Source organism: Mercurialis annua, linkage group LG2, assembly GCF_937616625.2.
Source record: "Mercurialis annua linkage group LG2, ddMerAnnu1.2, whole genome shotgun sequence".
Classification (NCBI taxonomy): Eukaryota; Viridiplantae; Streptophyta; class Magnoliopsida; order Malpighiales; family Euphorbiaceae; genus Mercurialis; species Mercurialis annua.
In genome coordinates, this window is record NC_065571.1 from 37,328,082 (window position 1) to 37,351,691 (window position 23,610).

A 23,610-nucleotide genomic window follows, 5' to 3' on the forward strand; every position below is an offset into this window, starting at 1 on the left:
CCAGGGTCCTTAGCCTCTTATTCGCCTGATCTGGTTTTTCAAACCACCCCAAAATTTTGGTCCTCCAATCTTGGGTAATATCCAATACGTAGACTGAAAAACTTCTTTCATTGATTGTAATGCCCCCAATATGGAGGTTCGGTGTTTCTCTTTCTATTGCATTGAACTGGAAGTTCACCTTGTACCCACTGCCGTGTTGAGCCAAATCATTGGAGATACCATTATCAACCCTCTCGGTGTATTCTAACCTAGTATCTTGAAAACCTTCAATCAGGTGATTTGCCTTATTGCAATACCTCACCAGGAGCTCAGACTCTCACTTGAATTTTCCAATTACTTGCTTGATGACTAACAAAGAATCACCTCTTCCGTTGATCGCCTTTGCCCCCAGCTCGGCCAAAATCTCAAGACCGAATATCAGGGCCTCGTACTCTGCTTGGTTGTTGATGCATTCGAAGTGGAGTTTGAATGACAAATGGTAAGATGCCCCCAAGGGTGAAACGAAATATACTCCGGCACCTGCCCCCTGTCTAGTCCTGGACCCATCAAACCACATTTCCCATATGACTATGTCAAGGCAGCCAATTGTTTCTTCCTTGAGAGTGATACCAGGATGATCAGCCAAGAAATCGGCCAGAACTTGCCCTTTTACTGCTATTTGGGGAACATATACCAACGTGAATTCGAACATTGCAATCGCTCACTTTCCAATCCGATTTCTTAAGTATGGTTTTGATAAGATGTACTTAATAATATCGGTCTGGGACAATACATATACCACTACAGGCACCATATAATATCGGAGCTTGCAGCATGTGAAGTACAGGTAGAGGCACATTTTCTCTATGTATAGCAGATTTCTGTATCGGTCAACCCGCGACTGAAATAGTAAACTGCTCTTTCGACCCTGTCATTCTCTTTGGCGAGCATACATGCCAAAGATTCATGTGCAGCCGATAAATAAAGCAACAATGGCTTGTTCGGTTTTGGAGGAGTCATGACTGGGGGTTTGGCCAAGTATTTCTTCAAATCGTCGAATAATTTTTGCTACTCATTCGTCCATATGAACTGATCGGTCTCTTTCCCTCGTAGTAGAATACTCCAGCTACGTAGACGCCCTGCTGTGTTTGCTAAGAATCGTCTCAGGAAATTTATTTGACCGATGAGTCTCTAAATCTGCTTCTTGGTTTTGGGTGGTTCATCATTGATATTCGCCTTTGCCTTGTGTTTATCTATCTCTACTCCCCGCTAGTGAACCAAGAAACCCAAGAAGTTTCCAGCCAATACACCGAATGCACATTTAAGAGGTTCATTTTCAACCCATTGGACCGTATGCGGTCGAACCCCTTTCTTAAATCGGCAAAATGAATCTCCTCGGTATTCGACTTTACTACGACATCGTCGATGTATACTTCAAGGCAATCCAATCCCCTGAACATCTTATTCATCGCCCTTTGGTAGGTCGCACCCGCATTGTTCAAACCAAAAGGCATAACGACCCATTCGTAAGCTCAGATCGGCCCAGGGCACCAAAAAACTGTTTTTGACACGTCTTCCTTGCTGATCGGCACTTGATTGTACCCCGAATGTGCATCGAGGAAACTGAGCACCGTGTGCCCCGCTGCTCTATCTATTATCATATCGGCCACTGGCATTGGATGTTCGTCCTTAGGCGTGGCCAGGTTGAGGTTTTGAAAATCGACACATACCCTTAATTTACCATTCTTCTTCATCACGGGTACGATATTAGATAACCATTCGGTATACTGAGCCTCTTGAATAAACTTGGTATCTTCCAACCGCTTGATTTCATCCTGGATAAGAGTATCCACCTCTCTTGACATCCGCCTGGGGGGCTGTCGAAATGGCCAAAAACCGCTTTTTAATGGGAGCTTATGCTCCGCGATGTTTGGATCAAGGCCCACCATTTCGTCGTATGACCAGGCGAAACAATCGCGGAATTCGTTGAGAAGAGCGATCAGCTGTTCTTTGAATTCAGCACTTAACCCCGCATTGATATATATAGGTCTGGGCGATTCGTCTGAGCCCAAGTTTATCTCTAACAGTTCGTCTTGAACCTGGGCGAGGTCGTCCTCCAGTTTACCAGTTGACAACTGTATGTCTTCAATCTTCAGTGATACCGTTGCGTCTTGATCCTGGTCCTCATAAATGCATTCGGCCGATGCAACTTCGTATAAAGAGACCATATGTCTGATCTATTCCCTCAATTCCTTATGGCGTACTATCATTCTAATGTGTTGATGATATGGGATCGACCGTTGCCCTCAAGGGTAATTGATACTGGCCGATGCGAATTGACCAAAAAACGGGCTACGCTCGCCTCCCCTTTGGAACTAAGGGACTGTATGTTTCGCACCTCTTCGTCATACAAACGTGCCTCTTGCACATTATGGTCCTCGCCGAAGGGATTAGGATCGCCCTGCACAACATCGGCCTCACTATCCTCCCGCCATATAAATAGCCTTTGATGCATGGTGGATGGTATGCACATGTTGGAATGTATCCAATCTCGGCCAAGCAATATGTTGTAGTTGCTCCGGGCGTTGACCACGAAGAAACCCTCTTCGGTCTCTACACGCCCGAGTTTTATCCTGAGAGTAATATACCCCTCAGCCGGCGTTTCGCCTCCAGCAAAGTCGGTCATGTAAACGTTAGTTGGGTCCAACTGATCGCGGTTTATACCGAGCTTCTTGAGCATCTTTGCTGGGAGTATATTCACCCCTGCTCCGTTATCAATAAGAACCCTGTTGATCGTTAGCCCGTTTAAATCGGCCTTGATATGCAGTTGTCGAATATGCCGAGTCATCCTTGTTGGGGGTTTACTGAGTGATACCACTGCCGTGTTATCGGCACTATCGTCTTCTTGGACGATTACATCACCTTCCAACGTCGCCTTCTGTCCAGGCTTACTTCTATAGGAATCAGGAAGTGTGACCATATTCACTCTGAATTCTTCCCTGACAACTGGGACCCATGCCTTCAACACCCCTTTTTTGTGTGAGACGATTACTTCCCGGTCCCTGGGTACTTTTTCTTTTAACTGACCATCTTGGTGATAAATAAGAATGTCTCTGTAGGATTGTTTTTCGCCAGCATCTGTTTCGGTCTTAGGGACCTCTATCTCTCTGATCACACCGGTTGTCTCTTTTTTTCAACAACTTTCTTTGGAATCCATACTTTTCTCATCTTCGAGGTTCTATGTTCATGCGGCTCAGTAGTTGTTTCAATCCATGCCCTATTGCCCAATCTCTCGGCTATGGGCATGCCCCCACGCTCGGTTTCTGATGCCAATCGGCGTTGTGCGGGCGGCCTTGTCGCGTTGTGGTTGGCCCTTGATTCCTGCCTTAACCTCTGCATTCGCCTCTTTTGGGTTTTTGTCATACGAGGGGTCTCCTCCGTTTGCCGAAAGATCCTTTTGAACACGGTTGTTCTAGACTCTCGCTATGGCTGATGCTTCTGCCACTGATCTGTGTGTGATCTGGGCTTAAATGTCTTGGGATGCTCCCTTACTTTTTCGGCCCTCTTGGCGTCGAAACAAGTACTGCATGATGGGCAAGTCATTTCTACGGTGGGCGAATTATGACGCTTTCTCTTCTGCTGCTGGGATCGGCCCTTTTCTGCTCGCCATTTGGAACCGTCTGTCTCTACCCGAATCTTAGGTTTCTTCGGGTTCCACTTACTCTGGAGACGTACTTCGCATCGGCCTCCCTCTTTGTTGGGAATAAGAGTTTCCCCTCATTGATCGCTTTCTGGATCACATTTCTGAAGTTTCCACAGTTATTCGTGTTGTGCCTTCAAGAGTTGTGATACTTGCAATAATCCTTTCCGACCAATTCCTCTAGTGGTGGGATCATATATGACCCTCACCGAGGGCGATCTGTCCATCATTAAATAAGGCATCAAAGATCTCGTCGGCTTTGGTTATATCGAAGGAGTACTCCTTCTGTACCACCGCGGTTTTATTTTTCTTGAGCAAACCCGGCTTTCTCAGCGCCGAACATTCCAGGGGTTTAGTGCCTAAAAATTCGGCCATGTTGACCTCATCCTCTGAGCGGCTATCTCGACTGTCTGAGAACACGGCTATATCGAGCTGGTCCTTGTAGTAGGTCCCCTTGGAAGCCCCTCGTCTCTGCTCCTTCTCTTGGAGAAGCCTTTCGTAACTCATCACCCTGTTCGTTAATTAGAACAAGTCCCGGAACCGGTGACCCTCAAAGTGCTCCCGCATGGCGAAACTCATTCCTCTCACCACCATTGGGACACAATCGGCCTCAAACATCTTAGTTGAACACCTTGTTCTAAGGTTCCTGAATCGGCTGATGTATTTTTCTGCCGATTCGCTTGGCAACTACGAAATGCGAGCCCAATCGGCTAGGGTGACATCTGGTGGTGCTCTGTAAAATTCCTCGTGGAAGAGGATTTCCAAATCTTTCCAAGTTTCCACCGAGTTTGGTTATAACCGTGAGTACCATGTGAAGGCCATCTTCGTTAGTGAACTGGCGAATAGCCGGAGTTTCCAGAAATCGTGAGCCGCAGCTTCGCCACATTGGGCTGAGAAACGGGCAACATGTTCGACCGTCGATTGCCCCTGTTCTTCGCCAGAAAACAGGCTGAACTCGGGTACCTTGTATCCCCTTGGGAAGGGGTACTTCTCGTCGATCCCATCTGGATAGGGTTTCATGTATGATGGTCGAGGCATCAGTTTTAAATCTACCCCAAGTTTTTCCAGCATGTCCACGAGTTGCCCCTGATTGTAAATATTTGGCTCACCCCCTTCCATAGCTGAACGTTCGCCCGTATTTAGTTCTTGGTTGTAAGCTCCAGTTGCGGCCCCTGCGGTCTGGGCTCGCCTTGGGGAGCTGAAGTACTTGCCCTCGGGTGATCGACTCTTCCAGCAGATTTAGCCTCATGCCTTGTCGATAGCTTAAACGTACCATAAGTATGCCCCAACTTACCGGGTTGTTGCATTGTTTCGGTCGAACTACCTAAACATCCGGAACGATTCGGTGTCTGGTTTTGTTCGGCCAGTCGGTAACCCTGATCGGTAGTGGACTGCCCTGAAAAGAGTCGTCCCAAGTTTTCCATTGCCTTGTTGGGGCCATCTAAATTACCCTGGATCTGCCGTTGGACCGATGCTTGATCGGTCATGATGTTCCTTATTACTTCAGACATATGATGCATTGCACAGTCGAACATCTGCTTGTTTTCTTGGGCAATCTCGCCCCTCATGGCCGAAAAATTGGCCTGCGAGAGAAATGGGCGAGATGGGGGAAGCTGGCGCGAGTAATCCATCCCACCATCGGCTGCATAATCATTCTTGTCCGTCGGGAGGGTCCCATCAGTGCCCCAAGTATTCGGCACCTTGTATGATTGGTTAACCTGTTGTTTGTCCTTGGCCATGATTTCTGATTTGTCCGAGTCAGATTCTTCTACTCCGTCACCTCCCTTCTGTTGTTGTCGGCGTATAGACCGAGCGTGCCTGGAATCGTCCTTAAAGTCCGTTTTTATGATAACCATAAACTAAGTCCCCAGTGGAGTCGCCAAAAGATATTCGCCTGGAAATAATCCGGACTCGAATCTTTGAATTTATAATTGGGATCGGTTTGAGGTTTGATACTTTAACGAACCTATGTGGATATTCACAGGGCTTCTTTGCTTAAAAACACTTAACCACGTGATTTAAATAGTAATAATCTGGGAGTTATAAACTCAGGCGAGATTAATACTGAAAACTACACCTAAATTAAAACAATCCAGAGATTGCGGGATAAAAAGCACTGGGCTTGGTTTTTGATTGATTGATTTGTTGATACAAAAATAGTGAAGCTCTGAGCTATTTATAGCTCTCACAAAATCAAGATTCCTAATTTAATTAGAACTAATATTCCTAAAGAGAAATACTCCTAATGAGTTGCAAACTCCTATTGAAGCAAAGACTAATCTAAAAAAGGCTTTTATTGGGCTCAACTCCCTTGATAAGCCCATCTAACGTCCTGACCTATATTCTTTTGGGCCGGTGTAAACAGAAACAAATTCAAATATTTACAACTTTACGAAAAATATCCAAACGTTTCACTTGTTTTAGCAATTTAAGACAAATGTTTAAAACGTTACGAAACAAATCCAAACGTTTAAAACGTTACGAAACAAATCATAACGTTTCACCTTTTTGCGATTTAAGCCAAACATTTAAAACGTTACGAAACAAATCCTAATGTTTAACCTTTTTAGCAATTTATGTCAAAAGTTTAAAACGTTACGAAATGTAACACCCCGTATCTTTTCTGATTAGTTCTGATGAATTTTCCGATGTTGTTTTGATTTTTCGAAATCGAGTTTTGGCACGTGTGAATTTTGGTATATCGTTTGGACTTGTTTTGTGAGCCATGGGTCTAAGGGATCCACCTTAGGCTTTGAAATTAAATCGTTGTGCGTCAGTGGGGTTTTGGGCATGCCAGTAGGAATTCTAATTTTTATAATGTGTATTTAAAATAAATCAGTTGGATTTTTTTGTTTAGATTAAAAATAATATTATTAATAAAATATTTATAAAGGGTAAGCATGTTTTTCTTTTTAAACAAAAATAATATTATTAATAAAATATTTATAAGGGGTAAGCTTGTAATTATATCTTTTAAAACAAAACCCTAATCTAACTAAGTGTATATAAGAACTCTTAACTATTATTTATTTGCACACAAACAGCACCGATAAAAAATAACGAGAGAAGCATTTGCGTATTATTGAGATTGTTCTTCAATAAAAGTTATTCTTTTCCTTTTATCATAAATCCTTTTGAGTTTAATATTTTGATTGACTAAGATTACTGCAGTATTGAATCATGTGTAATTGTTGGGTTTTGAATTGAATGTATGGGCACAATTTTTTTATTGTTTACTTTTTATTTAATTTGAAATTTAGTTTATCAATTTAGTTGGCTTTTTTTTCTTTAATTTGTGCACAATATAATCTGTAACTTAATCTTGGATAGTGCGCATATCAATTTCTTATACGTAGGATTAATGATCTTTTTTTTTCTTTTTCTATTTGATTCTTAGAATATCATAAGATTATACTTTAGTTCTTAAGGTTTAAAAACAAACTTTTTAGTCCAAAGCAATTTCAATTATATTACTCTTACAATAGCGATTGATTTAAAGAAGTTTTTGAATTAAATTAAGAATTGAATTTGATTTGTTCTTCAAAATCTCTCCGATTTGCGAGATTGGCAATTTTAAGGATTTTTAGCGCGATGATTTTAAATTGATTTCGAATGATATACCTATTGATCTAATATGTTCTAAGTGATGTTTTAAAGGTTTTGAATGAGTAGTATCATACTTTAGTTCAGCTATTGTTGTTTTTACATCGTTTGGCTACTTTATGCAATTTTTGGCATAATTACCAAATTTGATTAATTGAATACTTTGGATTAAGTTTGGATCTGATATTGAATTGTATTATGAAGTATTTGAGTTATACCTACTGATCTTATGATTGGTACACCTTGGGTGATGTTTTAAGCTATGCGTTTCAGTTAAATACGAAAACTAGCTAGTTTTACGCTTAAGTAAGCTTTAAGCTAAAATTTAGTTCCCTTATTTTATAAATTGAACATTGGTTTGTGTAAGTGTTTCCAAATATATATATATGATATGATTTGACTCTAGTTGGATGTTGGGTCGGGTTAGACTTGAATCGCCCGACATGTGAGGTCGAGCTTGATAATTTTAGTATCTTGCTGACCCACTACTTGGAATCATAAACATTGGTTTATATCTTATTTATGTTATTAAAATGATTTTCGGATAATGTTTTAAAGGTGGGAACTTAGTTTGCTGGCATTCTTATGACTTGGGTTATGATAGGATTGTTTGGAATGGTCTAATTTGGTTGTATTTGACTTGTTGGTTTGTGCTAGTCCTATGTGGTGTCCAGTAATCTTAGAGTTAGGGGTTGATCGGATTTTAACTTATGCATTGTTTTAGACCCGTCGACTGCTCGTGCTTCGGAGCTTATGCAGGGTTAGCTGTTTGCCAAGATTCACGTGTATAAGCAAGCATTGAGTTTGTAGTGTTATTTACCGCTTAAGTACCGCAATTATTTTAGTATATAAACTGTTTTCGAACTGTTTTTAGCGATTATGGATCTGGATTGGAACGAGCTACTCGATAGGCTAGTATCGAGACTGTAATACCCCGTAATATTAAGTAATTATAATATGCCACGAGGTCAAATTGGAGTAATCAAAATATTAAAAATAATATTTTTAGGTTTCGAATATTAAGAAAAATATTCGGAAAGACTAAGTTTAATAGTCAAAGAATAATAGTTAGGTTTGACTATTGAAGGTTATTAAATTAAATCACGGGAAGTGATTTATTAAGTTCTGAATACGCAAATTAAATTTAAACGTAAATTTAATTTATAGGTATCCGTAAAAGAGTATCGCAACAATATGAGTTTAAAATTTAAATCAGAAATTTAAATTTTATTAACGAGTATGAACGGGATTAATAGATTTTAGAATACTCTTTAGCATCGTATAAATTGATATATTGATAATTAATATATCATGTAACATTCTAAATGGAGAGTTTAAGATTTCGGACAAAACCCCGAAATTAAAATATCGAAACTCGAAAAGCTCGACGAGTTATTGACGAATATAAATTAAGATATATATATATATATATATATATATATATATATATATATATATATATATATATATATATATATATTAAATAAAATTATAAAAAAAGAAAAAGAAAAAGAATGAAGGGTGAGGCGGCTGACTATGTCGGCTAAAAAGGAAAAATTCTTCCTTTAGTCCCTGAATTCTTTACTTTAATTAGTTTTAATTATAAACTAATTAAATGGTATTAGATTTTCTAAATTGAAAAATAAAATAATTTATAAGTCCCGAGAGAATAATTTTGGTGTTAATATTCGCGAAATAATTTGACGAATCTACCGTCAAATTTTTATGGAATTTGGACATAGTAATTTTATTCAAGCGGGACTGATTTGGACCTAATAAATCTTTCGGGATTTATTAAAAATAAAATATAAGTCGGATGCGAATAAAATATGTAATATTTCCAGCGCCTATTTTCAGTAGCTTTATTCGTTTTATATTTTATTGGATTTTTGGGTAAAGTTTGACGGAATTTGGAATTAATCTCCTTTTGGACTACGAACGATTAATTAAAATCAGAGTTAAATTGCATGATTGAGCTAGTACCAAAGATTACTTTAGCCAAATCACATTTCCTATAAATAGGAGCAGAGGGGCAGCCTCATTTCTCTGCGTCAAAGGGATTTGACGTGCTTGCTAGTTATAGCAAGCCGAGACCGGCGCGGCGCGATCAATTTCACGATTCCGACTCCGATTCTTCAACGAATTCAGTAGTAATCGAGGTGTTAATCTCGTATACGATGCTTATTTCGATAAATATTAATTATATATTCGATATTAAACGGTAAGCGTATCGAATCAATCGCGTACGTATTGATTCGACATTTTAATGATAGAATTGAATTGGATTGTATAGTAGAGTGTTGAATTAATATTTTTGAATGTTCTAGAGCGTCAGAAACACGTCGGATTTGGCCCGGGGAGCGTCCTCGTGGCTGTGCACACGCAAAGCCTAACTGTGCGGGCGCACAGCCAAGGTTGTGCGGACGCACAGCGGTGTCGACGTTTGGGGAAGAGCATTTTCTTCCTATTTCGAATAGTGTGTTCGACATTAGTCCAATCGGACTCTGAAAAATGAATTATGACGTTTTAAAAGGTTAAAATGTTTACGTAAAGTAAAAGATATTCGGTTTATTAAAACAATCTTATGTTTTAATAAAACCCTATGTTAATCAAACTGATTAATGTTAAAAGGACTATAAGTCCATACCAAGAATGGTATTATATATTGAACAAGAAGTTCAATATGGAGATTAGTTTATATGCATTGTTTGTAGTGTCGTCTATAAAAAGAGTTTGTTTAAACTCTATCGTTTATACGATATGACTTAAGTTGGGAGTTCAATGTCTAATATTGTGTTGACAATTGAATTCTAATTAGATCCGACAAGTGGTCGATCTAGCGAGCCAAACACCAATGTGTATGACTGACGAGCTTGATGGGAGCTTATGTTTTTTAAATGGGAACATCGGTTCTTTGAGTTTTACTTTGTGGTTTTTACTTTTGAATATTTATACATAAACTGTTTTTAAATACAAATCGCACTAGTATAATTAACCATGAAAGATCCATTGGAACAAGTTTTCTATTGGCTGTCAATAGGACTGTGTGATCACCGGTAGTATGATAGATACGAGACTATGTCTGACATAGAGGTTTGTTAATTTCATGGGCGTTGGAAGTGCTAGGGACCCTGACTTAACATTCTGGGACGGCAGTAACGATTATGGTCACAGGCAATATTGGGATGGAAGTTTCACGGTTACGGTCCGGACACCCGGCTTAGACGGAAGTGATTCAGTTCACGGTCTAAGGCCCATGTTGTGTAGGTTGAGACCCATACAATAGTCTGCCTTGTAGGGTTTCATCTGGATCGACTAATTGGTAACATTTTACTTATACAAATGTTTTATGTATTTACAATTTGAATATTCAATCGTAAAATTGTAGACTCACTCATAAATATTTATATTTCTGACCCTCACTAATGTTTTCCTTTCAGGTTGTCAAGGTTTGAGGTCGAATTTTTCCTATCAAGTTTCATATACGAGAAACTAGTATGCAATCCGAAGAAACTAGCTACCTATTGGGTGTCAATTGGCTGTGTGATCACCAGTATTGAGTTAGTCTAGTGTGTCTGACTATGAGAAATGATTTGATATATATATATATATGCATGATATGATTATGAATACGAATTTCGAAGTTGGATATATGAATGCGATACGAGCTAGAACTCGGTTAAAGTAACCTGAGCCCCGTATCTAGTGGGTTGGACCCACACTTTGGGATTAGGAGATTGTGGCGGCTGACGTGGTTGAGTGAGAACTGCTCCCGGGTTGGACCATTTGGATTAACTTGATTTGAATATTCGTGAGTTGTGTCATGCTTCCGAACTTTAGTTTCGAACGGGTCAAATACTTGTTTATATGTATTTTTATATTAATGCTTATTTGAAATGCGATGTTATGTTTTTATAATACCATTAGTAAAATGCAAGCTCACTCAGTATTTTCCCAAATACTAACCCCTCACTTTTGATGTCTTTCAGGTGATTAGTGTCTGAACCTAGCTGGAGGTCATTTTTGTAATCCGGAAGTCAGCCGCTCATGTAATCCGAAATGATTTCGGTCCAGGCCTTTGAACCTTGGGTTAATATATCAATTATAATCTTGTTCATCATTCTTAGGTAATGTTTTTACTCCTAACTGATTTATGGATTCGTTGTTGTGTGATTTTGCCTAGAAATGTCTTGAAATGAATATAAATAAGACATTATAGAAATGAACATTAGCATGATGAGTAATCAAGATAAGCATATCTATTAAATAAGCATTCGATTAAGAAGTTATCGAAATTGAGAAACGGTATTTGGTATGTCATAAATACGATAAAGGAATATCGAGGTCACAAATAACATTATGAGTAAAACAAAAAACCTAGAACTTTAAAGTATTATATATATACAACACGAGGTTCATGTCTAACCATTAAACGTTAATTAATATGTATCAGACGTATGAACGAACGGTGAGGTCGATGGACGTGGGTTAATGCGGGCTTATTACCACATCGACAATATTATAAATTGGATAATTGTCACTGTGATTTGCCCTTTACTTTCATGTATTATTTATTAAAGTTATTTGATATTATATTTTATATATATTAATTATACGCATCGCATTATATATGATTAGTTGAAATGTTATATTACGGATCCGTTTGATTTTACAACATTTATGTGTGGGATCGCTGCACTCCAGAATAATCAGGTGCAACTGCAGCCGGGTCAGATCGCCATGCAGAACCAGTATGCTATGCTGGGACAGCTTGTACAGCAGGAGGTACCACATGCTGGTGGTGTTGCGGTTGGTGGTGTCTGAACAACTGACAAGGATTTGGTGTTGGCATATGCGAGACTAAGGCCGACTGAGTTTGAGGGCGATGGTGACGCTCTAGACTTTCTGGAGGAGGTTGAGCAGAATGCTCAGAGATTGCAGGCTACTGAAAGGCAAACTATTATGTTAGTAGAGATGTCCTTGAAGGGTCATGCAAATGACTGGTTTCGTAGGGTCATTCGTTCTGATATGGCAACAAGTACTTAGGCGAATTTTGTGACTCGATTCAGAGATTTCTACTTGCCTTTTTCAGTGATGGAGGATTATCGTGACAAGTTGCTGGTTTTGGCTAGAGGAGACATGTCGGTACATGAGTATACGACTGAGTTTGTGAGGTTGAGTCGTTTTGCCCCAGAGCTGCAGACTGAACATATGAGGGTGAACGACAGGTACGTGAAGGGTCTAGGTGCTGAGTTTATTAGCCTTCTGACTGAGACGCACAGAGACTTCACAAGTGTAGTGGACAGTGCTCGTCGAATGGAGACTACCTTACTATATTTTGGGAAAATGCCTGAGGCCAGGAAGGCGGGCGGTACTGTTCAGAGTGGGGGGCAGTAGAGTGGTAGCATCAGCTATTACTCCATGCCTTCCCAGAGTCAAAAAGGGGGTGGTGGGAAAAGGTATCAGCCGTATTCCCACAGTTCTGGTTACACTATGAGTAGGCATGGATCTGTTCGCGGTTACAGTGGTACTTCTAGTGTTCCTATTTGTCAGAACTGCAGGCGTAGACATCCGGGACAGTTTCAAGGGCACTAGGTAGTTGCTATGCTTGAGGCCAACCGGGCCATTTTCCTAGAGAGTGTCCGACATCTGGATAGCAGGTGTCGTCGGCTAGTCTTGCTCATCCATTTTTCAGCAGCAAAAACCTGTGTTTACTCCTTCAGTAGGGTATTCTCAACCTGCCGCTTCGTTTGGTGGTCAGCGGGGTCGTGGTTCAAGAGGACATAGTTTTGGTGGCCGTGGTAACGGTGGTAAAGGTTCAGGTAGTTATAGTTCTGTTCAGATACTACAACAAGGACAGGGTCAGGCTAGAGTATATGCTTTGACTCCTCAGGATGCTCGTGCATCAAATGCCGTGGTGTAAGGTTGTAATACCCCAAAAGATTTTAATAATCTAATTGGGCCATGTGTCCAGTTTAGAGTCGTCAGAATGGCGATATTGGAAAGTTTTCCAAGAATTTAAAGATAAATAAATTTTAAGAAGGGCGGTTTTAGGAAAGTAATTATGCAGAATTTAATATTATACTTCAGTTATAAGTTGGAATTGGAATTAAAAGGAAAAATGTCAAGGAAAGCCCCAAAATGAAGTTGAGGGACTAAAGTGGTAATTTAGCCACTACGTCTCAAAAATGGAAATTTATAAGTTTTGACGGGAAAATATTAATATTAGGATTCGTATTGTTTATCGGATATAAATAATACGTATAAATCATACTCCCTCTGTCCCAATAGAGTTGTCCATTTTGAGAATTTTTTTTGTCCCAAAACTCTTGTCCACTTTCAAAAAGTAACTAAGTTTACACTTAATTTTTCTATATTAACCCTATTTAAAGTCCACTAATAAAAGTAAATTGCAAGTGGACCCTACATTAAATAGGGGTATGACAAGAAAAGTAAGGAAAATTTTACAAAAACTATAAACAATGATTGCTTTTCTTAAACTGTGTGATAAAGGCAAAGTGGACAACTCTATTGGGACGAAGGGAGTAATAATTTATGGACTAAATTGATCAAAAGAAAAGTTAAAAGGATAATTAGTAACAACTAAAGAAAACAAGGATTTAAGTGGTACATTGACCATTATATATATAAGAATGAGTATGAATAAGGAATCAGAGAAGCATCCAGAATCCTCACGTTTTTATCGTTCCTCTTACGCTCTCACCGTCGTTCGCTCGCCGTTTCGCCGTTCGGCATCCGTTTCAAACGATTTCACGTAGATCTCTTCAGAATTCAAGCCTCTATCTCTCCCAAGCATAAAAACAAGGTTAGTTACACGTTTCTACCACGAAAAATGAAGATTAATGGGCTGTTTTATATAGAAAATTACGTTCGAATCGTACGGTTAGGAAACGAGTTGTTTTTGACGTTTTTGGGTTGTAAAATGATAAGATAAGTGTTTAAATGAAGTGGGTATATATTGGTGTGAGTTTTGGGAGTTTTGGAACCCCGTAAATGGTCCGGAGGCGCCGGAAAAAAGCTGCACACGTCGGTGCACGACGTGTCGCACTTCAGCACGTCGTGTTGGTGCGCGACGTGCGCCACAAGGGGCACGACGTGCACCACAGGGTTGCACGACGTGCACCAGTGAAGGGCACGATGTGCCAAGCTGGCACGACGTGCCCTACTTCGATGCCGATCTCCGGGGGACTTCCGGGAGCGAAAAATGGCATCTCATAGCTTGATTTGGGTATGAAACTCAGTCAAATATCTTGAAATGGATATAAAACATTATAGAAATGAATGTTAATGTGATAAGTAAGAATTCAGTTAAGAAAGTTATATAGTTCCCGAGTACGAGGAATAGTACTTGATAAGTCGTAAGTACGACTAAGGATCATCGAGTTTTTAAGCAAACCATAAGTGTAATCCAATCAACTTTGAACTTAAAAGTATTATACATATAAACATGATATCCACGTCTAACTATTAGACATTTTATCAGACAGATCAGCGAGCAGTGGGGTTAGCAGAAGTGGATTAGTACGAGCATATCATCATATCGACTTCATTATAGAGTGGATAGCGGTCACTGTGAGTTGCACTTTACTTTCGTGTATTATATATATATATATATATATATATATATATATATATATATATATATATATATATATATATATATATATATATATATATATTAAAGTTATTTTATATAGATATATATACTGTTTATACACATCGCATAATTTATGATTTAATTAAATATTATATGTTCTATTAAGTTATATACGAGAACTAGTATGCGATCCGAAGAAACTAGCTACCTATTGGGTGTCAATAGGCTGTGTGATCACCAGTATCGAGTCGGTCTAGTGTGTTTGCATCTGAGAAATGATTTGATATCTAGGACACGATTTGAATATGAATTTTGAAATCAGATAATGATTTGATACGAGTGAGCACTCGGTTACGGTGTAAATTGGAATCCCGGTATCTAGTGGGTTGGACCCACCAGTGAGTTGGACTCACAACTTGAGATTTATGATTGGGTTGAACTATATATGATTATCCAAGAGATGTGTCGCATGCTAGAATATTAGTTTCGTTACGGATCAAATACCTGTTTATATGTTTTATGTTATCGTTTTCTTGAGATGCGATGCTATGTTTTTATATTAATACCGTTAGTAAATGCAAATTCACTAAGTATTTTCCCAAATACTAACCCCACACCTTTGATGTTTTCAGGTACTTAGTATGTGGACCTAGCTAGAGGCCAATTTTGAAGTCCAGAAGTCAGTTGTGTACGTATAGTTTATGACTTCTGTGAATGTTGTAGTAGTGGTCCCGTGTGACAGAGTCGTAGCCTAGACAGCAGTACATTTTGATTGTACATATTACTTGTTGTCCTGTTTATATGTTTTTGTAGGCTACGCGTATTACATGTTGTTCACGGCACCAGATGCCGGTAATATGTTTGGATACACTAACTGATGTATATAGTACCGCGAGGCCAGTTCGTACGAGGTACGGTAACTAGAGCCCGCGAGGATAACAGAACAGTTAGTGTAAATATTGGTATATATATTATATATATTTGCTTCTGTTGTGTTGTATTATTTGTTTGTTATTAGCGAAAAATTAATAGTGATGTGAGGCTTGCTACGGGTTCCGGAGCTACCACTCCCGTTCCCTAGCGCCCGTTGCGGCTCAATATTTTAGGTCGTGACAATGTTGGTATCAAAGCAGTTGGTCCAGTTACCACTGCAAGTTTGTTTCAGTGTTTGTTTGATAGCAGTTGGTCTAGTTACCACTGCCAGTCTTGTTTAATTGTCTGTTTGAGTTGAGGTACTCTGTCAGTAAGAAAACCTAGGAACTACTGTAGCAAAGAGTCAGACCTTAGTTGTCTGCATTTGTGTGATATATGCATTAGTAGTATGGTTTATAACACGCGCGAACTAAGATAGTTAAGCTAATAAGTGATTAGTATTAGTGTATACGAACGACTGAGATAACTAAGCGTTTACTATTTACGCTGGGATTGTTAAATGGTTATATGCTTGCGAACTATGTGCTGCTGGATTAAATGCTAAGTGTCTACAACACCTTATAAGTGAATATTGAGATTGCGTGTGGAAATGGGCTCAGATGGTCGCTTATGTTTGAAATTGTTTCTTTTCAGCATGTCTGGGCAGAACGGAGCTCAGTCACATGCTGGTGAAGAACGGGAGGAAGCGCCTCCTATATTTCAAAATGGATTTCACAATGAAATAGGCGAACCATCTGGGGTCCATTAGAATGGATTCCACGCATATAATAGGAGATCACCAGAAATTTATCAGAATGGATATATGTCTGTATTGGAGATTGGTAGTTCTTCTGGCAACAGAGGTAGAGTACACTCGCCAGAAATAGAATATAGTGAAGAAGATGAGGAGTAATTTGAGGAGGATCCGGAAGAGGATCCTGAAGAAGATCAGGAGGGGATCCTGAGGAGGATCTTGAAGAAGATGCAGAAGAAGATGCTCAGGAAGAAGAACTGTTAGATGAATCAGATGTTGAACAGTACAGAAGCGAGCATTTCTGGTCTAGGGTGCAGAGGTATCGTGACTTGAGAGAAGATGCATATATAGAAAATGGTCATGCACATATAGCTCTAGACCAAGTTAGGAGACAGATGCGCTCCTTCTCTCGAGGAATGTTAACAGTAGGTTTGTATTCTGCTGATTTTCTGCGAATGGTTGAGGGAGTCCCTGATCTGAATGAAGGTAATAGAACCATCAACCTTAGATATGTCAGAGGCTTAGGACCTGAGTTCAAGGAGCTATATGAACAAGTAGGTGAACATTTTGGCACGCTCACTACGATGGCTCGTAGGATCGAGACTGAGCATGAGTGGGCGGGCGATCCAGTACGACCCTTTTATTTTAGACGTGAGTACCATCCAGACTACGTCTACACATCCTCCCAAGTTAGGACAAACCCCTACTTTATGCAAAGAGGCGGAAGTAACTCCGATAGAACAGTTAGGAGTCGACATACCGGCATAGTCATTAGGGATCCTAGCATTCTGCATAAGGCACCTCCATGTATTAGCAATTTCTATGCTTTGAATATTGTGTTTATATGTTGCATTACTGTGTATATATGATTGTTGCATTGCATAATAGAATGTCAGTAATAGGTTATGCCTATAGGATAATATCTCAGAAAGTGAGAACCTATAGGAAGCGATGTTAATAAACACGCGATCAATAAAAGAATATATAAACATAATTTACAAAAGCTGTAATATAATAAACACCACATAATATATATTATTGCAAATGTAATTCCTATATTACGTTCTAGAAGTTGTGAAGAAAGAAATGGGTTACCAACAGGGAATCGATGTGAAACATCGGTACCTACGTTTATATATGACATGATACTGTGCGTTGAAAAAGTGGATGTGGTGATTACAGCAGAAGAAAATTTTGAATTGAATTGAGATATCGGAGATATGGAGAAAGAAGTGATGTGACAGAAGAATAGTCAGTAAGATGACAGAAAGTGACAGCAATACAAAAATTTATAATGCATCCAATAAGTATAAAGAAAGCCGCTAACAGTCGCAGAATGTACAAATCTAGAGTAAACTTACGGTTTTATGAAAATTTTGAAGTTTTTATGGTTTTTCAAGGTACAAATGTGCTCAGACATCGCATATGATATTGCATAATCACGATAGGAATGCATAAGAAAATGATTTTCAAAATGTATATCATGCATCATATCTTTATAATAATGCAGAAAAATGCGATTTTGAGCAACTCTTTGGTGATGAGAGGCGTCATCGCTCTGAGCTACAATTGTACTAATGATTTCAAACGATTTATGAAAAGTGATTTAAAAGAGCTGGCCAGCCAAAGAATGTTTTGAAATCTTTTGCTTTATAAGTAAACTCTGATCCCTGCGACGAACAATAAAAGATTCTTAATAAATAAGAATAGAATTGTAAAAGAAACTCCTGTAACAGAATAAAGCCATGTTACCAGTTAATTACAACAAAGCTAGTAAAGCTAATGAAGAATGTGAATAAGGAGTTATCGCCGGAAAGCATACGTAGTTAAGATGCGATGCGCTGGCAATGTTTAAGGATACAGTATTTATCCTTATGTTTAAAAAAAAGGGATGAAATGATAGAGAGCCTTGTTAGACGAAAGAAACATAACGAATATACAAGAATGAAGAATATAATGATTACTTTTATGTTGAGATAAATAATACTGCGATCGAGAGTCATATCGGAGGAGAGAAATTAAAAGTATAAAAGACGATAATATGAATGATGAACATCAAGTGATATTTTAAGGATATATAACCTTATCAATATCAGTGTTTGAAGATACAGAAGTAGAAGGAGAAGGGATACGAAACGACGAAGAAGATAATCTTGTAAGACGTGAAAGTTTGAAGTTAAATAGATCAAAAGATAAATGATGCTAATTGACTAATATTAAGTGAAGTCACTAATATCAGCATTAAGAGTTATAAGTTGTGTTAACAAAAAGGAGGAAAGTTAAGTTATGAAACTCTAACTATAAGGAGAAAAGTACACGTATAGGTATACGTGTCAGTAAATGTAAGAATGGTGGATAATATGAAAGAACGTATAATGGGGAAAAACTTATACACCCTTGAATTTGGTAAGATGATTAGAGAAATGAAAATTTCTAGAGATATGTCAGAAGGATTATCAGAATAGAACAGCAATATCATAACTATTATAAACGGAGGAAAGACGTAATGAATATAATAAGTAAAAGACAAGACAAAAGTCGGTATTAGTATAAAGAGATCAAGGTATTTAAAAGACAATTAGAACCATGTTATAAGTGCTAAAGAAGCATAAGGAGTATAGGACAACAAAATCAAAGCTATTCCCTAAATTTGGGAGTTATAAATAAGATAATACTAGGAAGAGTGAGAATAAAGTCGTGGAATCACTCGAAAATAATAAGCAGAAGTGTAAGATGAAAGAGAAAGTTGTTTTTACATTGAGAAGGAATGATGATAAAGAAAGAAGATAAGATATCAAAGATCTATTGAATCAGCTAAAGCCTAAAGGTAAGAATGAAGTTAAACGAAAGTTAGTCAGTGAGAAAGATTCTTAAGGAAGTTAAATGTTAAAGGAACATATTAGATTCTAATAAGGTCAACATGAATAAGGAATTGTGACATAAAGGAAGGACAGTTTTGACTGATAAGTCAATATGAGACTCGAGATGATCTTCAAAGATCATATGAAGAAAGATATAGGAGATAATAATATAGATAGTATTGGTTAACGGAGGTAGCTGTACAAATTACATGATTTAGGTTAATGTGAAGTGGAGCATTTATAGTAATGGTGAACAAATGAAGGATCATGACTAACAAAACGACACGAGATGGGGGAAGCTGGCGCGAGTAATCCATCCCATCATCGGCTGCATAATCATTCTTGTCCGTCGGGAGGGTCCCATCAGTGCCCCAAGTATTCGGCACCTTGTATGATTGGTTAACCTGTTGTTTGTCCTTGGCCATGATTTCTGATTTGTCCGAGTCAGATTCTTCTACTCCGTCACCTCCCTTCTGTTGTTGTCGGCGTATAGACCGAGCGTGCCTGGAATCGTCCTTAAAGTCCGTTTTTAAGATAACCATAAACTAAGTCCCCAGTGGAGTCGCCAAAAGATATTCGCCTGGAAATAATCCGGACTCGAATCTTCGAATTTATAATTGGGATCGGTTTGAGGTTTGATACTTTAACGAACCTATGTAAATATTCACAGGGCTTCTTTGCTTAAAAACACTTAACCACGTGATTTAAATAGTAATAATCTGGGAGTTATAAATTCAGGCGAGATTAATACTGAATACTACACCTAAATTAAAACAATCCAGAGATTGCGGGATAAAAAGCACTGGGCTTGGTTTTTGATTGATTGATTTGTTGATACAAAAATAGTGAAGCTCTGAGCTATTTATGGCTCTCACAAAATCAAGATTCCTAATTTAACTAGAACTAATATTCCTAAAGAGAAATACTCCTAATGAGTTGCAAACTCCTATTGAAGCAAAGACTAATCTAAAAAAGGCTTTTATTGGGCTCAACTCCCTTGATAAGCCCATCTAACGTTCTGACCTATATTCTTTTGGGCCGGTGTAAACAGAAACAAATTCAAATGTTTACAACTTTACGAAAAATATCCAAACGTTTCACTTGTTTTAGCAATTTAAGACAAATGTTTAAAACGTTACGAAACAAATCCAAACGTTTAAAACGTTACGAAACAAATCATAACGTTTCACCTTTTTGCGATTTAAGCCAAACATTTAAAACGTTACGAAACAAATCCTAATGTTTAACCTTTTTAGCAATTTAAGTCAAAAGTTTAAAACGTTACGAAATGTAACACCCCGTATCTTTTCTGATTAGTTCTGATGAATTTTCTGATGTTGTTTTGATTTTTCGAAATCGAGTTTTGGCACGTGTGAATTTTGGTATATCGTTTGGACTTGTTTTGTGAGCCATGGGTCTAAGGGATCCACCTTAGGCTTTGAAATTAAATCGTTGTGCGTCAGTGGGGTTTTGGGCATGCCAGTAGGAATTCTAATTTTTATAATGTGTATTTAAAATAAATCAGTTGGATTTTTTTGTTTAGATTAAAAATAATATTATTAATAAAATATTTATAAAGGGTAAGCATGTTTTTCTTTTTAAACAAAAATAATATTATTAATAAAATATTTATAAGGGGTAAGCTTGTAATTATATCTTTTAAAACAAAACCCTAATCTAACTAAGTGTATATAAGAACTCTTAACTATTATTTATTTGCACACAAACAGCACCGATAAAAAATAACGAGAGAAGCATTTGCGTATTATTGAGATTGTTCTTCAATAAAAGTTATTCTTTTCCTTTTATCATAAATCCTTTTGAGTTTAATATTTTGATTGACCAAGATTACTGCAGTATTGAATCATGTGTAATTGTTGGGTTTTGAATTGAATGTATGGGCACAATTTTTTTATTGTTTACTTTTTATTTAATTTGAAATTTAGTTTATCAATTTAGTTGGCTTTTTTTTCTTTAATTTGTGCACAATATAATCTGTAACTTAATCTTGGATAGTGCGCATATCAATTTCTTATACGTAGGATTAATGATCTTTTTTTTTCTTTTTCTATTTGATTCTTAGAATATCATAAGATTATACTTTAGTTCTTAAGGTTTAAAAACAAACTTTTTAGTCCAAAGCAATTTCAATTATATTACTCTTACAATAGCGATTGATTTAAAGAAGTTTTTGAATTAAATTAAGAATTGAATTTGATTTGTTCTTCAAAATCTCTCCGATTTGCGAGATTGGCAATTTTAAGGATTTTTAGCGCGATGATTTTAAATTGATTTCGAATGATATACCTATTGATCTAATATGTTCTAAGTGATGTTTTAAAGGTTTTGAATGAGTAGTATCATACTTTAGTTCAGCTATTGTTGTTTTTACATCGTTTGGCTACTTTATGCAATTTTTGGCATAATTACCAAATTTGATTAATTGAATACTTTGGATTAAGTTTGGATCTGATATTGAATTGTATTATGAAGTATTTGAGTTATACCTACTGATCTTATGATTGGTACACCTTGGGTGATGTTTTAAGCTATGCGTTTCAGTTAAATACGAAAACTAGCTAGTTTTACGCTTAAGTAAGCTTTAAGCTAAAATTTAGTTCCCTTATTTTATAAATTGAACATTGGTTTGTGTAAGTGTTTCCAAATATATATATATGATATGATTTGACTCTAGTTGGATGTTGGGTCGGGTTAGACTTGAATCGCCCGACATGTGAGGTCGAGCTTGATAATTTTAGTATCTTGCTGACCCACTACTTGGAATCATAAACATTGGTTTATATCTTATTTATGTTATTAAAATGATTTTCGGATAATGTTTTAAAGGTGGGAACTTAGTTTGCTGGCATTCTTATGACTTGGGTTATGATAGGATTGTTTGGAATGGTCTAATTTGGTTGTATTTGACTTGTTGGTTTGTGCTAGTCCTATGTGGTGTCCAGTAATCTTAGAGTTAGGGGTTGATCGGATTTTAACTTATGCATTGTTTTACACCCGTCGACTGCTCGTGCTTCGGAGCTTATGCAGGGTTAGCTGTTTGCCAAGATTCACGTGTATAAGCAAGCATTGAGTTTGTAGTGTTATTTACCGCTTAAGTACCGCAATTATTTTAGTATATAAACTGTTTTCGAACTGTTTTTAGCGATTATGGATCTTGATTGGAACGAGCTACTCGATAGGCTAGTATCGAGACTGTAATACCCCGTAATATTAAGTAATTATAATATGCCACGAGGTCAAATTGGAGTAATCAAAATATTAAAAATAATATTTTGAGGTTTCGAATATTAAGAAAAATATTCGGAAAGACTAAGTTTAATAGTCAAAGAATAATAGTTAGGTTTGACTATTGAAGGTTATTAAAGTAAATCACGGGAAGTGATTTATTAAGTTCTGAATACGCAAATTAAATTTAAACGTAAATTTAATTTATAGGTATCCGTAAAAGAGTATCGCAACAATATGAGTTTAAAATTTAAATCAGAAATTTAAATTTTATTAACGAGTGTGAACGAGATTAATAAATTTTAGAATACTCTTTAGCATCGTATAAATTGATATATTGATAATTAATATATCATGTAACATTCTAAATGGAGAGTTTAAGATTTCGGACAAAACCCCGAAATTAAAATATCGAAACTCGAAAAGCTCGACGAGTTATTGACGAATATAAATTAAGATATATATATATATATATATATATATATATATATATATATATATATATTAAATAAAATTATAAAAAAATAAAAAGAAAAAGAATGAAGGGTGAGGCGGCTGACTATGTCGGCTAAAAAGGAAAAATTCTTCCTTTAGTCCTTGAATTCTTTACTTTAATTAGTTTTAATTATAAACTAATTAAATGGTATTAGATTTTCTAAATTGAAAAATAAAATAATTTATAAGTCCCGAGAGAATAATTTTGGTGTTAATATTCGCGAAATAATTTGACGATCTACCGTCAAATTTTTATGGAATTTGGACATAGTAATTTTATTCAAGCGGGACTGATTTGGACTTAATAAATCTTTCGGGATTTATTAAAAATAAAATATAAGTCGGATGCAAATAAAATATATAATATTTCCAGCGCCTATTTTCAGTAGCTTTATTCGTTTTATTTTTTATTGGATTTTTGGGTAAAGTTTGACGGAATTTG